General features: G+C 41.1%; 2 protein-coding genes across 7 annotated transcripts in view; one reads left to right on the forward strand and one right to left on the reverse strand.

Annotated features, from left to right (window-relative positions):
* NRG2 (neuregulin 2) overlaps positions 1–9,732 on the reverse strand; it is a 243,002-nt gene extending 233,270 nt beyond the window's left edge. Inside the window, exon 1 of the mRNA XM_035014275.1 lies at positions 9,680–9,732. The gene's annotated coding sequence lies outside the window, so the exon portion shown is untranslated. The remainder of the gene's footprint in view (positions 1–9,679) is intronic.
* PURA (purine rich element binding protein A) overlaps positions 8,461–13,804 on the forward strand; it is a 63,293-nt gene continuing 57,949 nt past the window's right edge. Inside the window, exons 1-2 of one of the 6 annotated variants that reach the window (XM_035014278.1) lie at positions 9,004–9,413; positions 13,347–13,522. The gene's annotated coding sequence lies outside the window, so the exon portion shown is untranslated. Of the gene's footprint in view, positions 8,476–8,997; positions 9,414–9,861; positions 13,523–13,804 lie in introns of those variants that run through there. The other 5 variants (XM_035014282.1, XR_004680885.1, XM_035014277.1 and 2 more) reach the window with 5 other exon arrangements.

Genomic DNA, 13,804 nt, shown 5'->3' on the forward strand with positions numbered 1-13,804 from the left:
TTATTTTTAAGATTTTTATTCATTTATTTGGCAGAGAGAGATAGAGAGAGAGAGAGATAGAGAACACAACAGGGAGAGTGGCAGGCAGAGGGAAAGTGAGAAGCAGGCTCCCCGCAAGCAGAGAGCCCGACATGGGGCTCTATCCCAGGACCATGGGACCATGACCCGAGCCGAAGGCAGATGCCCAACCGACTGAGCCACCCAGGCGCCCCAGATATGGATAGATTTTAAAGAGAATAATCAACCTAGCTAGAGCCAATTAAATTAAGTGAAATTTAAATCTAGATGAACTAAATGGGAATTTTCTTTCTAACATATGGATTGTGTGGCAAAATGAATCTCTTACCTGTCAGTTAGAAAACTGTGATGATCCAGGATGGGATCTCAGCATCACCAGGTGAACTTAAAATTTCCAGAGATAAAAGGAGCAAGAGAACTTTCAGGAAAACTGGAGGTTCAGAATAGAATACCCAGGATAAAATAGGAAAAAAAGTACAAAGCCTAAATGAATTGATTTATTTATTCAACAAACTTCTTTAGCATAAACTATGCAGCAGGGAGGGGGTAAGGACTGGAGTAATAGAGTAATTGAGACAGTCTGTACCCTCAAGGAACTGATACTGTAGTAATGAGGAAAAACCTTTCAATGTGTACATGAAAGACATACTACCTGGAGAAGCCATAAAAGGGTATTCAGATAGAGAAAGCAAGTTATAATGGTCCAAAACCAAGAAAAGGAAAGAATACTTGAAGGCTTTTAAGAACAATGCAGTTGATGAATCTAGTGGTGAAGAAGAGGACAGGTTTTTTTTTTTTAAGATTTTATTTATCTGAGAGAGAGTATGAGTAGGGGGGAGAGGCAGACGGAGAAAGAGACTCCCCGCTGAGCAGGGACCCCCGATGTGGGGCTTGATCCCAGGACCCTGGGATCATGACCTGAGCCAAAGGCAGCTGCTTAACCAGCTGAGCCACCCAGTCGCCCGAAAAGAGGACAATTTTCATCTTAGGTCAAGGTCTGTGAACTTGAAATCTGAAGCAGAGAGAGAGAGACAAAGAACTTGGCTTGGTTCTTGAGAGAGAGCAAGAAAAGTTAGTCCCACAGGGGGTGGGAGTTCACATTTAGTGAGCACTTACTATGTGCCAGATCCTCTCTAAAATGCTTTTTATGAATGAACTAATTTAATCCTCATACTATACCTACGTGGCTGCTGGTATCATCATCCTTATTTGATAAATGAGGAAACGGACCTATAGAGATGAAGTAATTTGCCCCAAATCACGTAGTTAAGTATTTGAAAGCAGAGTTTTGAATCTGAAAGATTGATTACCTCGACCATGTTTTTGACTGCCACACTGAATAGAGGAGGGATCTCCTAACTAAAGCTTAGGAAAAGCAGAAGAGCTAAAACAGTTATTCATCACTTGAATTCATTAAAGTGTGTTTATATTCACTTGAGTTGAATTATAAATATGAAATTTTTATCCCTAAGACATTGTCACACTTTGGTAAATATTAATGGTGTGCCTCAAAGTTTTTGTATTGGATGCCATCAATGTAGAATATTGCAGAGGAACCAGTTGGAGAAAAGCTGTGTCTCCTGAACACGGTCTTAGGAGAAAATGTCATCTTTATCTCTCAGGAGATAGAGGTAGAAAGGTAATCCTTCACAAAGCCCTCGATTTTTCATATAATAAACCGATGTACTTTATAACCAATCTCAATGCACATATATGCGTATTTAGTCTTTTTTCATTCTCAGCAATTTAATAACTGACTTGTTGGCTCAATTGGCTCAACAATATGCTAATGAGGTAAAATTGATGGGTTTAATTCCCTTTGAGCTCTGATAGCCATGAACTACACCCCTAAATTTAGCAAACATGAGCTGTTGAGTGACTCCTAAGAAATTATGTTTGGCTCAGAACAAGTCTATCAACATTACACAAAAGATAATACTTTCTTGTGTGTCAAAACCTTCATCTTTGTATTCAAGGGCAACACATTAATTTTCACAGAGAACAACTAAAGTGAGTTGTTTAATGTCTCACAATGGATTTCTAGGATGATCAAGAATAGATACTTGGGGGCACCTGGGTGGCTCAGTCGGTTAAGCGACTGCCTTCGGCTCAGGTCATGATCCTGGAGTCCCTGGATCGAGTCCCGCATCGGGCTCCCTGCTCAGCAAGGAGCCTGCTTCTCCCTCTAACCCTACTCCCTCTCATGTACTCTCTCTCTCTCATACTCGCTCTCTCAAATAAATAAATAAATCTTTAAAAAAAAAAAAAGATACTTGGGAAGTTCAATATAATATACTTGCTCAAACTGACCCTACCTATGTTATACAGTTATAATAGTCTTTGCCCAACTTCATAAAATATACTCAATCTTGCAATCAATCATTGAATCAATACAAAAACTATCTCAGTTTCTAATTACTTATGGAGAATTCTTACCTGAGGACACACTAATGAAACCAAGTCAGTTCTAATTCAAAAATATGAATTTAATATGCCTAGAATATAGTTATCTGAAGCAGTTATGTAATTCATTGAGTGCAAGAAACCTACAAATCAGTGACAGCTTTATTTAGTTGGTGGTACTTCTCAGTAAACGAGATGCAAATTTTTAAATGTGATCTGACTTCTGACAAGGTCATAATAATAAGGGAGGTGCCTCACAATTATGCAAGGATATTCAGTGAAGAAAAGGATGGTGAAAGATAAGGTTAACATGAAAACCTATCAGACTGAGAATGAGGATAAGTAAATCTGTGATCTCAGTTGAGAATAGAAATGGCTGAAATTATACCAGGAGCAAATAAAATAAAATGAAAAAAAAGTTGAAGAATATTGGTAAAGAAAATATAAAATTTTTGATGTCTGATATTTCAGATTATAAGTAAAAACCCATGTTCTTGGAAAGGGCTGATAATTTAAACTTCTCCAAAGCAGAGGGGAGGGACAAAGGGATAGGGAGAGGGAGAGTTAGTTTATTGGCAAAGAATGCAAGCTAGGAAGGAAAATTGTCTAGGTTCAATTCTTAGCTCTGTCACTTAGTAGCTGTGTGATTTTGGCAGTTTCCTTAATCTGTCTGCACCACAGTTTTCTCATTTGTAAAATAAGGAAAATAAAACTTACTCATAAGGCTGTTGTAAGGATTTTATGAGCTAATATATAGTATTTACATAGTGCCAGGTACATAATAAGAGCACTATATAAACATTACACTTTGAATAAAAGATATCTAAAGATTAACATCAATAGTGATACTTAATCAGATAATCAAGAAGAAATCTTGTAGATATGCAATCCTTTATCCAAAATCCTTGGGGCCAGCCAGATAGGTTTCTGAATTAATTTTTTTAATATACTTTAAGAGTGTAACATATTATGCTATCTATATTTTATGTAGCCAGTGTTGTCCTGGGCAGTGGCCTCTAATCAAACACATATTTCCATAATGAAATTCATCAATAGTCACACCAAATGGCATAATGTAGAATTTAAATAGAGTCATGTCAGTTCAGATCAGTTTTTACACCAAAAATTTAAGAAAAAAATGTTTTGCAATTTGGAATTGCACATAAGGAATTCTGAAGCTTTGTCTACCATAAATCTTACTGTATTAAATAATGGAATAATAAGCATGGGAAATATAGAGCAATAATGATATTAAATGATAAACATTTCTGAAAACCTAAAATGTACCCAGAAACTTGATGAGTTTTTCTCTCTTAAGAAAGAAAAAGATGTATACATAGTTACCACATGGAATGTTACCTGGATTATAGTTGGGTGACTTTATGGGGCATACATTTTTCATGATGCCTAAAACATCTCCCTAGATATTCGCATGACTGACTATTTCAGGATTCTGCTCAAAAGTTACTTCCTCAAGGAGGATTCCTGATCACTCTATTTAAAATATCAGGTGGGAGGCATGCACACACACACAATCACACAGTGAACTCTTGCCCCTTTACTGCATTCTTTTTCTTTTTAGCACTTATCACTATTCAGCATTATATTATATATTTGTTCACTATCTGTCTTACTATACTGGAAACTCGATGGGAACAGGGGCTTGGTTATGTTCAAGCACCTGGAACAATGGTTGACAAACAGGCAGTTGATAGATATTGTTCAATAAACGATTTAAGACAATAAGCCTGACTGGTATACAGTGGTGGGTTCTAAGAACTAGTTCTGATATAGCAGGTAATACTTACTTTCCAAAAGGAAATTCAAGGCAAAATAAATAAATAAATAAAATGCCATCTAAACATCAGCTGTAATAAGTTTATGGTAATATATATATATATTAATATAATTCCAGAATAGTAATTTTAAAACATTTCTTCTTGGGGTGCCTGGCTGGCTCAGCTGGAAGACAGTGTGACTCTTGATCTTGGGGTTGTGAGTTTGAGCCCCATGTTGGGTGTAGAGATTACTAAAAAGAATAAACTTTAAAAGTAAATAAATTAAAAAAAATTTCTTCTCTATACATATACTTAACAAGTAAATATTGATTTGTTATCTAGGAAGTAAAAACTAATCATTACCCTTACATTACATTTACATTTAATAATTAATTTTCAGTATTTAGATAAGAAGAAAAAGTATACTTAAAGTATACTTAAAGGTAAGTATAATAATTATTTAATAATAATAAATTAATTATAGAGATAAATATAATAAGTTTTCAGTATTTAGACAAGTATACCTAAAAGTGTACTTAAAGATAAAAATAAAAATACTTAAAGATAAAAATAGAGCACAAAATATTAAAGAAAGAACTTACTTTGTATTTTTCCCACAGAGGATTATCTTGATTTTTCCCCTGACATATTTCACTCACCACTGAAAGAAACCAACTGATCATCTAATTGCAAAGTGCTACTGCATTTAGTTATAAAAATGGTCTAAATTAGCTTCAGAGGGCAGAGCAATCTGGTTGTATGTACACATCCACCTACGTATGCATGTATTTAGTCTTGCTCCAGGTAGTAAAATTACAACACATTTATATTTTAAAGTAAGCAAACAGAAGAGTTTTGGGGTCACCATAAAATGTGCAACAACATTCCATAGTACTTTCAGTCCAGATAGATTCACTTTTTGGAAAGGCCCAGGTTTCTTCTTCCTTTCTAACCTCGTCCATAGGTCAGTTTTGACTTGGGAAAGGTGCAAATAGGAATTTATGTCACACTCTTGGCAAAAGTATCAAAAATAACTACCATTTTCAAGTTACCATACTGTATCTTACAAATTGACATTCCATTGATCATGGTGAAAAGTAACAGTATCATTTCAACATCTGTAACTTTTACTTTTGTACTTTTTCCTTTCCATTACTCCTAAACCAGGAAAAAGAAAATGAAAAAAAAAAAAAGAAAGAAAGAAAGAAAATGTTCCAATAGCAGTTTAATGGCTTTCAAAAGGTTACCCTGGATTATGCAAGGATTTTCTACGAGGATTATTTGAAAAAATAAAGGAAATTGAGAATGTATGTTTCCCACAGGAAGAGGGACCCCCGGAAATGACACAAATTAGCACATACAACTGGACCAAGTGTTGTTAACCAATGACTCCAGGATGGGAAAAAGTAGGTAAAAAAGATAAAACCAGACAACTAATACCAAAAAAGATCAGTGGCTCATAGTTATATATGACAGTGAAATCAAGTTTAAATAATTACTGGCCTCTTTGCTCTCAAGTGGTGTGAGGTGGTATTGTAGGTAGGAGGATGAGGAGTGATTTGCCACAGCTCTGTACCCTCAACAGAGGGGGTTCTACTTACCTGCTTTTGAGAACTGGTTCAATATCATGTTAGCATTTAAGGAGTAAACTAAGCAGTCCACTTCAATAAATCCTACACCAACAAAGAAAAAGCTGCCCTTGTTTAGGTGGAAATTCAAGATCACTAACGTAGTCTGCCAGGGCACATATGAACTATACAAGTCTCATGCTTCTGACTCTTGTCTTCAAGTCCCCAAACTGGAAAAAAAACAGATAAATGCCTGAGGAACCACTTCACACCCCAAACACGTGCAAACTTTGTTCAACAGAACAGTTTACTGCCAAAATGGAGTTGGCAGAAGTTTGGAGCAAAGGCCCCCAGGCTGCATGATTTGCTGGCACCAGAGAGCTTAAAAATCTTAACATAATACTGCTGAGTTTGAGCTCTACCAATTTGCTTGGGACTCTTTCTCCAAATTTGACCTGAGAAAGATGGAAGCTGTCATCAAGAAAGACTTTATTAACACTTCATCCTCTACCCAGAAATAATTTGATTTCCCACTCCTGATGGTCATACTTCTACATTCTTTGGTAATTTTGTTTATACTGTAAATCTAACATAGTCTATTTTGAAATGCATGTAAATTCAATTTTGTTTGGTTGCTTGGATAAAGGGGTACAGGAAGAATTACTGTAAATACACAAAATTAATTATGACAAAGTTCTACTTAGAGAATACTTGATCCAAATAGCCCCCCACACATCACAATTTATTACCCTCAGACACTGTGGCAGAAATTAAGATATAGAATATCTGTAAGTTGCTATCAGTTTATATAGTTTAGCTTGTATTATCACTTCTCTGAGTTTGAGTAATGGTGGTTTGGTTTGTATATGAACAATTTAGGAAGGGAGGAAAGGAGCCAAGAAGAGTTCTTCTCTTCCACAAGGGTCAACAATAAGGTGCTATTCGGGATCCTCACAAGCTTGATCCAATTTAGTGAAGAAAACTGCACCCCAATTTTAAAATTGTAGTTCAGGGTGCCTGGCTGGCTCAGTCGGTAGAGCATGCAACTCTAACTTTGGGGGTCATGAGTTCAAGTCCCATGTTGAGCATAGCACTTACTTAAAAAATAAAATAAAATTGTAGTTAGAATACTGGCAACAATACAACTAGCAAGTTTAAACTTGTAAATTCTTAACATACAGTATTAAGAAAGTATGGTTTACTTTGGAAGGTAATATTTTGTGCTGGTTCAATACAAGATCAGGTTTAGAGTAAAGATGCTACTTGCTCCTCATACAGCTAGAAAAAAAAAGAAAAAGCTTTTTATGAAAATTTTTAACTTTCAAATATTTTCTTTCAGTAGCTCCATGTATTAACCTCTTTTGAAAGCCTTTCTGTTCTTCCTCCTCTAGAACCTCCTAAGTATTCTAATTCTCAGGGATGATTTCATATTTCTAATCTCCACAATAGAGTTGGATGCATTTAGGACAAAACACTCTTCTAGGATATCAAGTTGCCGAAGACTGTAGTTTTAAAGATATTTATATAGTAGTGCTGCCACCTAAAGATGAGGTGAATAAAGAAGCAATTCAAAAGAATGACCCATCATTCTTAAACCTGTCTCAAAATTTTTCTTACCTCTAACTAGGGATTAATAAACATTTTGCTGTTAGTATGGAATTTGAATTGTTTCACAATAACTTATTGCTCAGCTGTAGTTTCCTAGGGCAGAAAATTCTAACCTCAAACCTTTTAGAGTCCTCTCTGATTTGGGGTCTCCAGGAATACCTCCTAAGTTTATTTCTCTCAGACATTAGGCACTGCCTATAATACATGGTGGCGCGGGGGGCGGGGGGGGGCATCCAAAGATACCCGGAAGTAAACAATTGAGGGATTTCTGGCTTAGTGGATAAAGTAAGCAATAATAGACCTAAGGTGTTTCTATCGGTGACAGACTCCTTGCAACTCCGAACAACTGACTTATATTTTTGTAACTCGACTTTATCATCTATAAAATGGGGTTAATTTCATCTCATTCCTACTTGCCTCAGAGGCTTAACTAGATAAGCTTCCTTAAAAAAAGGTCTGGTCCTATAATAAATTAGTGACGTTAAAGGTCTAATGTTGCCTATTAAAAGGGTATTTTACTGTGTATTGCAAGGTAACTTCAAAATAAAATATACTCAGTTAAATGAGTAAGGACAGTGACTAAATTTTCCTAAACTACAGATTGACTTCTCTGAGGCCTATTTAAATAAACGATAAAGATGGTACGGCAGCTATTTATTTGCACCTGATAATTTTTAATTGATCCATCTTCCACGTACGCAATGTTACAGGATGGAGATGTGACAGCATACAAAGTGAGGAAAAAAGTTACCGTGCACCAAAAATCTTGTCAAACTTGCTAAGATTTCAAGAAAACTCTTAAAGAACACTTTATAGTTCTGCATTTCGCCCTTGCGTAGCAATTTATGAACATTAACTCGTCTCTTACACTTTCTCCCTCTCAGACCAAGGACGCATAAATAATATTTATCAGGGGTTTGTCCTTAGTCACAGTCCCTCAGAGAGGCCCAGTTTCACCTACACTGCGTGGGAGGCTGGGCAGCAGCCCCACGCTTCCTGTCAAGGATTCCTGGGGCTAAAGCCTGAACGTGGTCTCGCCTCTTTCTTCTTTATGCTAATTCTGCCCTTCAAGCCCTCTCCGCGGGCGTCTGAAGGCCAAGGTGAGACCCTCCCGGGAGATGAAAGGCCTATTGCCTCCCGAGACTTGCGGGCGGAACGAGGGCGGGAGGAGAGGGTGACAGGGTGGTAGCTGAACCGGTAACGACGCTTAGGGCCCTAAGTTGGAGTTGATGCAGGCCCTACGGGGTTCTAGCCCCGCCTGAGCCTAGCTCCAGCCTTCAAAGCCCAACGAGGGGTAAATCCTCCTAGGGGCGCCACGGGCGGTGAGTGGAGGAAGTGCGGGCAAAGAGGCCACAGGCAGCCCCCTCCTCAGACGCGCCTCAAGGCCTGGGCCGTGGGCTGTTGACGCGCCAACGGCGGAGAAGGCGCGCGCACGCGCAAGAGGGGGGCGGAGGGAGCGCGCTCCGTGCCCGCCGCCGCGGCAACTGAAACGGAGGGACGCGAGGGCGGAGGGCGCGAGCCACGGGGGGAGGATGGGGGAGAGATGGTGGGTAACGCGGAGCGCGCGCTGACGTCGCTCGGAGTCACGCACGGAGCGCCGGGTTACGCGCCGACGTCTGGCTGCCACGACTTGCCGTCTGCGGCGGCGGCGAGCGGATCCCGCAGGGGAAGGAGGAGGAGGAGGGAGAGCCAAGGGGGCTGTGAGTGAGCGGGAGAAGCAGGGTGTGAGCCGGACTTGCCCGCGGGAGGGAGAACGAGGGAGAGCCGAGCCAGCCATCCGAGCCGCCTCCTCCTCCTCCCCTCGGCGTCCCGCCCCCGCCTGCCAGCCCGCCCTCCTTCCTCCTCAGCCGGCAGAGCCCGAGTGAGGCGCCGCTCGGCTCGCGCCGCTGTCCAGGACAGGTGTGCGCGCGCGCGCCCTCCTCCCCCTCCTCCCCTCCCCCTTTCCTCGCGCCAGCCTAGCGCCTGCCTAGCGCGCGCCCTCCCTCCCTCCAGCCCGCGCCCTCCCTCACCTGCGGCAGGACAGCGCCCGCCCGCCCGGGTAAGCCCCTCGCGACCTTCCCTGCTGCCACTGCCACAACTGGAGGTGCCGCCTACCCCGTCCCCTCTAATTGCCTTCTTATGCCCCAGGAATAATTACTGTACCATTGTAGACATCCTAGCACCCTCCCTCCGGGGACTCTGGCAGTGCAGCAACATCCCCCCCACCCCCGTAGCGCACGAAAGAACGAACGAACTCCCACCTCCAAAAAAGAAAATATCACACGCCCCTTAAGAAAAAAAAAAAAAAAAAAAAGACAATCCTACCTCCGCAGACGCTTGTAGACCACCAATGGTGCCGTTTGCTTAGCAATTCCTAAGCCCCATTTCCCCAGGCCACCTTCGCCCCGGGCCTGGGACAGTGCGCCAAATGTGGCCGACACTCCCTGCACAGCAACCCTGGCAGGAGGGGAGAGGAAGGAGGGTTCTAGGCTTCACTACCAACCCCTCCTCTTCTCTGTTCAACCCCCACCCCCGCAATGCATACACCCGCCCAGGATGCGTTGTAAAAATAAAAAATAATACATTGGTGCTGACATCGCAGATGAAGGCAGGCCCAAGGATGGGTGGCCCGAACAAGGCATTTTTGCTGCCCCACGGAGCTAGGTCAGCTCAACAGTCTTCTCTGCCTTTGTTCGGGGGCAAAAGGAACGGATGCGAAGCTGGAGGGTCTTCCCTCTGAGTGACAGTGGGTTTCGGAGGCGGCTGAGATGTCTGTAGAAGGGACCCCCACAAATATATCTGCCTTGATTCTGAACTTGGGTAGAGAAAGGCCCAAGTCCGGATAGGGGAACTTTTTTTTGGCTCGTTGCTGTCTACCCCTGATTTAATGCCACTTCATTTCCGCTGTCTGTGAGGGACCCTCTTAGGGGTTCTAATTCGTTCTGTCGGGCCAGGTGCTTTTGGAGAGCTTTTTGGCAGCGGTGCCAATGCTTGTGTCCCGTGTCCTTGGAAGGGAGGTCCCAGTGCTTTACAATAGATGGAATTTGGTTTGACATCTTTTAGTAGACTATCAGAGGAGAAAAGGATTTTATTATTATTATTATTACTTCAAGACCCCCACTGCTTCCAGCCCAAACTGACGTTTGCGAATTGCGGCTTTGAAAATTGGAGTGTTGACTAGAGTGTGGAGAGTTGCTGATTTCATTCCTTTGGGTACTAGTAAAACCTTTTAAGTATCAGCCGGGAGAGAGTGAGCTATTGACATTTGCATCGGTTCTGTTTGGGCCTTTTGGGTACATAAAATGTCGGGTTCTCGGAATCTTTGATCGAATTTAGAATGTGTGCTACGTTTATTTAACTCTTTTGCAAATGCTTAAAATGAAAACATTTTGTGAAGTGCGAGGATTCTATCACATGGATTGTTCTCTTCAGGTTTTGAATGTTTAATTCATATCTTTAAACATTAAAATAGCATTGGAGAGGCATAATTTCAAAGATTAGGTGAGCTATAGAAGGACGATATGCTTTTTAAAAAAAATGATTGATGAAATACTATTACTATTTGTCTTTGTTGTTGTTAAACGTTAACATTTACTTTACCCTTCATTATCCTGGTAGTTGGCCCTGAGAAGAAATGGGTAATTCCTCCACTTTGAACACTTGCAGTACATTATTCCAGTTAGTTTTAATGATTTGGGTATTGAAGATAATTGTCTAGTTTAAGACAGGCATTTAACCTAAGTAGCACTTGAAAATACAATTTCTAATGTTCTTGCTTCTCTTTTATTTTGGAAATCTGTGCTATTAATCAGCATATTGTTTCTGTTGGGAACTCCATAATCAAAAGGGTTTATTACCCAGAGGTAGATCCCCTCCCTCCAAGTTTATTTTATAAATGTGTGTGTTAATTTTCACTTTTAAAGACTAAAGCTGAATTAGATTATTTCAGAATCACCCGTAGTTCAGGCTGAGGAAGACTGAGGCTTTTTTCCTTCTTGTTCTGCCTAATGTTTGTTTCACTTGTGAACAGTTTTTGTTGGTGAGAGTTTGTTAACGACATAGAGATAGTGGGATTAAAAATAAAGCAATCTCTGTTCTCTTCAAAATGTGTGTGTAGTATTAATAAAAGAGCACAAGAAATCTAAAGATATTTATCAGATTTTTTAAAGTAAGCAAACTTCGAGTAGAAAGGGAATATTTTTTGACGATTTTTAATTAACACCTATATTTTGCGGCATATTAATATATTTCGTTTCCCCTTTGCCTTTCCTACATTGAATTGAAATCATCAGTTTAATTTTACAACTGTTTGTTTCAAAATAACAAATTCAAAAAGCTAGACACTAGAACTGACTTTTCATTTACTAAGTATATTATTTAGGTAATTAGCAAATGGCTAGAAGTCTTTTCACATCTACAGATTTTCTAATGGAGTTTCAATGTTAGGATGCAAATCTAACTTTGAAATTCTTTTTAAGGTTCTAAACTTTTTAAGACTTTCCTCTGAGTCAATATTCATTCTTCCCAGACTGCCTTTTAAGGCTACTGTGTTCTGTAGCCTAAGGAAAGCCGCCTTTCACCACCATGCTCTCCCTAGTCTGACCAAAGCCCCACAGTTACAGGCTTATCCTGAAATTAACTTTTTGAGTAGTGAAAATGTACCAAATATCCAGTTTATCATTGAATCATTTTGGAAAAGCCATTGCTAACCTTGTTTATCTTTTAGATACATTTGTAAAATAGGGGAGAAACTGGTATATAATGACAGAAATTTTATACATATATAACAAATAGTGTAACATAGTAAGTGCATATTTATGTGGAGAGATGCAGGTCTCAGTCATTTGCTGATTTGGGCTTAAAATTCCCAGTGTAAGCATGCAAATGATATTTAACTTGTGTTTTGTCTAGAAACTTCATCAGTTGCCTCTGCGCTGGGAAACTAAGAACTCAGTTTCTGGTGACAGACACCTTTTCAGAAAATCAGGGAGTTCCCAAACTCAAACCGCTTCAGAACCCCTGGATGTAGATGTTTGGAACAGAGGGCAAGAAATTTAGACTCTAAAGTTGGTCCAAGAAGATGGGCAGTTTTAAACCCTAGTTTTCTGTCCTGGAGGAAGCAGTCATTAGTGTGAAAGAATGGCAGGGACCGGCAAGGCGCGCGCTCCTTCTTTGCAATCCTATTGGGCTTCTTGCTGCTGTGAGCTCTCTTGAAGGGGCAAGGGCTTGGTTCTGCACAAGGTAAACCCCAGAAGAAGAGCAGCGGCTCTTCTAGATCAGACTTAAACCGATCTTAGCCTCATTTTACAGCTGGGAATGTAATACCCCGCCCTGCCGTGTGTGGAGACCCTGCCACTCAGCCTTTCGGTCCCAGTTTGGGGCCAGGGTCTATCCAGGGTCCTGATCGCTACTGTGTGAGCCTGGAGGAGCCACTGCTTTTTCTCACTTGAAAATTTGCGCGGTCTGAAGTTCGCCAACAGTTCTTCTCTCCCCTTCCCTGCAGACTTGGGGACAAGGGAGGGAGTTCAGAAAAATCAGCACTAAAAGGGTACCACGTGATACTGGAAGATTGCCCCCCCCCCCCAGCTAAGGAGAAGTTTTTTATGGGGCCCAAAGTCTGGATTTCTGTCTCTCAGAATGGGCCTCCCCTTCAGGGAACCATTTCAGGGACCACTGGACAGGTGGGTGGTTCTGGGGCTGGTTCCCGCAGGACTACTCGAGTTTGCTTTTTGGTAGCCATCGTGCTTTGCCCTGTTTCTTGCTCTTTAGCGGGAAGTAGCTAACATCAACCCAGAACCAAAGGAATTAATACTGGGAAGAACGGGGTCCTTGCTAAGAGAAAAGGGAAGATGTGAATACTTAGCAGGCAGGTTTGCCTAGGTGATGAAAGGATATATTCGGGGGCTTTGAGGGCTCAGGCATTGACAAGGCTTATGTACTAGACTGGTCTGGGTTTCTTGATCATTACTTGATCTACCCCTTTCTTTTCTAGGAAGCTTGTGCAACCATGTACTCAGCTGTCTCTGGGGCTGAATGAGGGACGCAAGACTCCCTACTTTGGGGATTGAGGGATATTCAGTGGGAATGGAGCCCACAGATGGGACAGACACTCTTCTAAGGATGGAGGCAGCAATCCATGCTTGAGAAAGCCAGGAGTAAGGCTCTGAGGTCTGTATCCTGAGCCCCCTGCAGAAGGTGATAAGGAGAATGTACGGGGATTGGCAGGGGTTCCCCTGGAGATAGGCCTTAGCTTTCCCTCAACTGTTAGAACTACAGACTGCAGGGAGGGAGTATGAGCATTTGCTATATATCTAGGAGAAGGAAAACAGGCCCCAGATTATGCCTTAGATCTAGGAAGATAGAATTCATTTATTTCCGAGCCCCTTTCCGAGACCAGACACCCCCTTTAGCTGTCACTGTCCGAAGATTCATTGGTTAATTCGTGGTTGG

Source organism: Mirounga leonina, unplaced genomic scaffold, assembly GCF_011800145.1.
Source record: "Mirounga leonina isolate KUSES-001 unplaced genomic scaffold, KU_Mleo_1.0 Mir_168, whole genome shotgun sequence".
NCBI classification, from domain to species: domain Eukaryota; kingdom Metazoa; phylum Chordata; class Mammalia; order Carnivora; family Phocidae; genus Mirounga; species Mirounga leonina.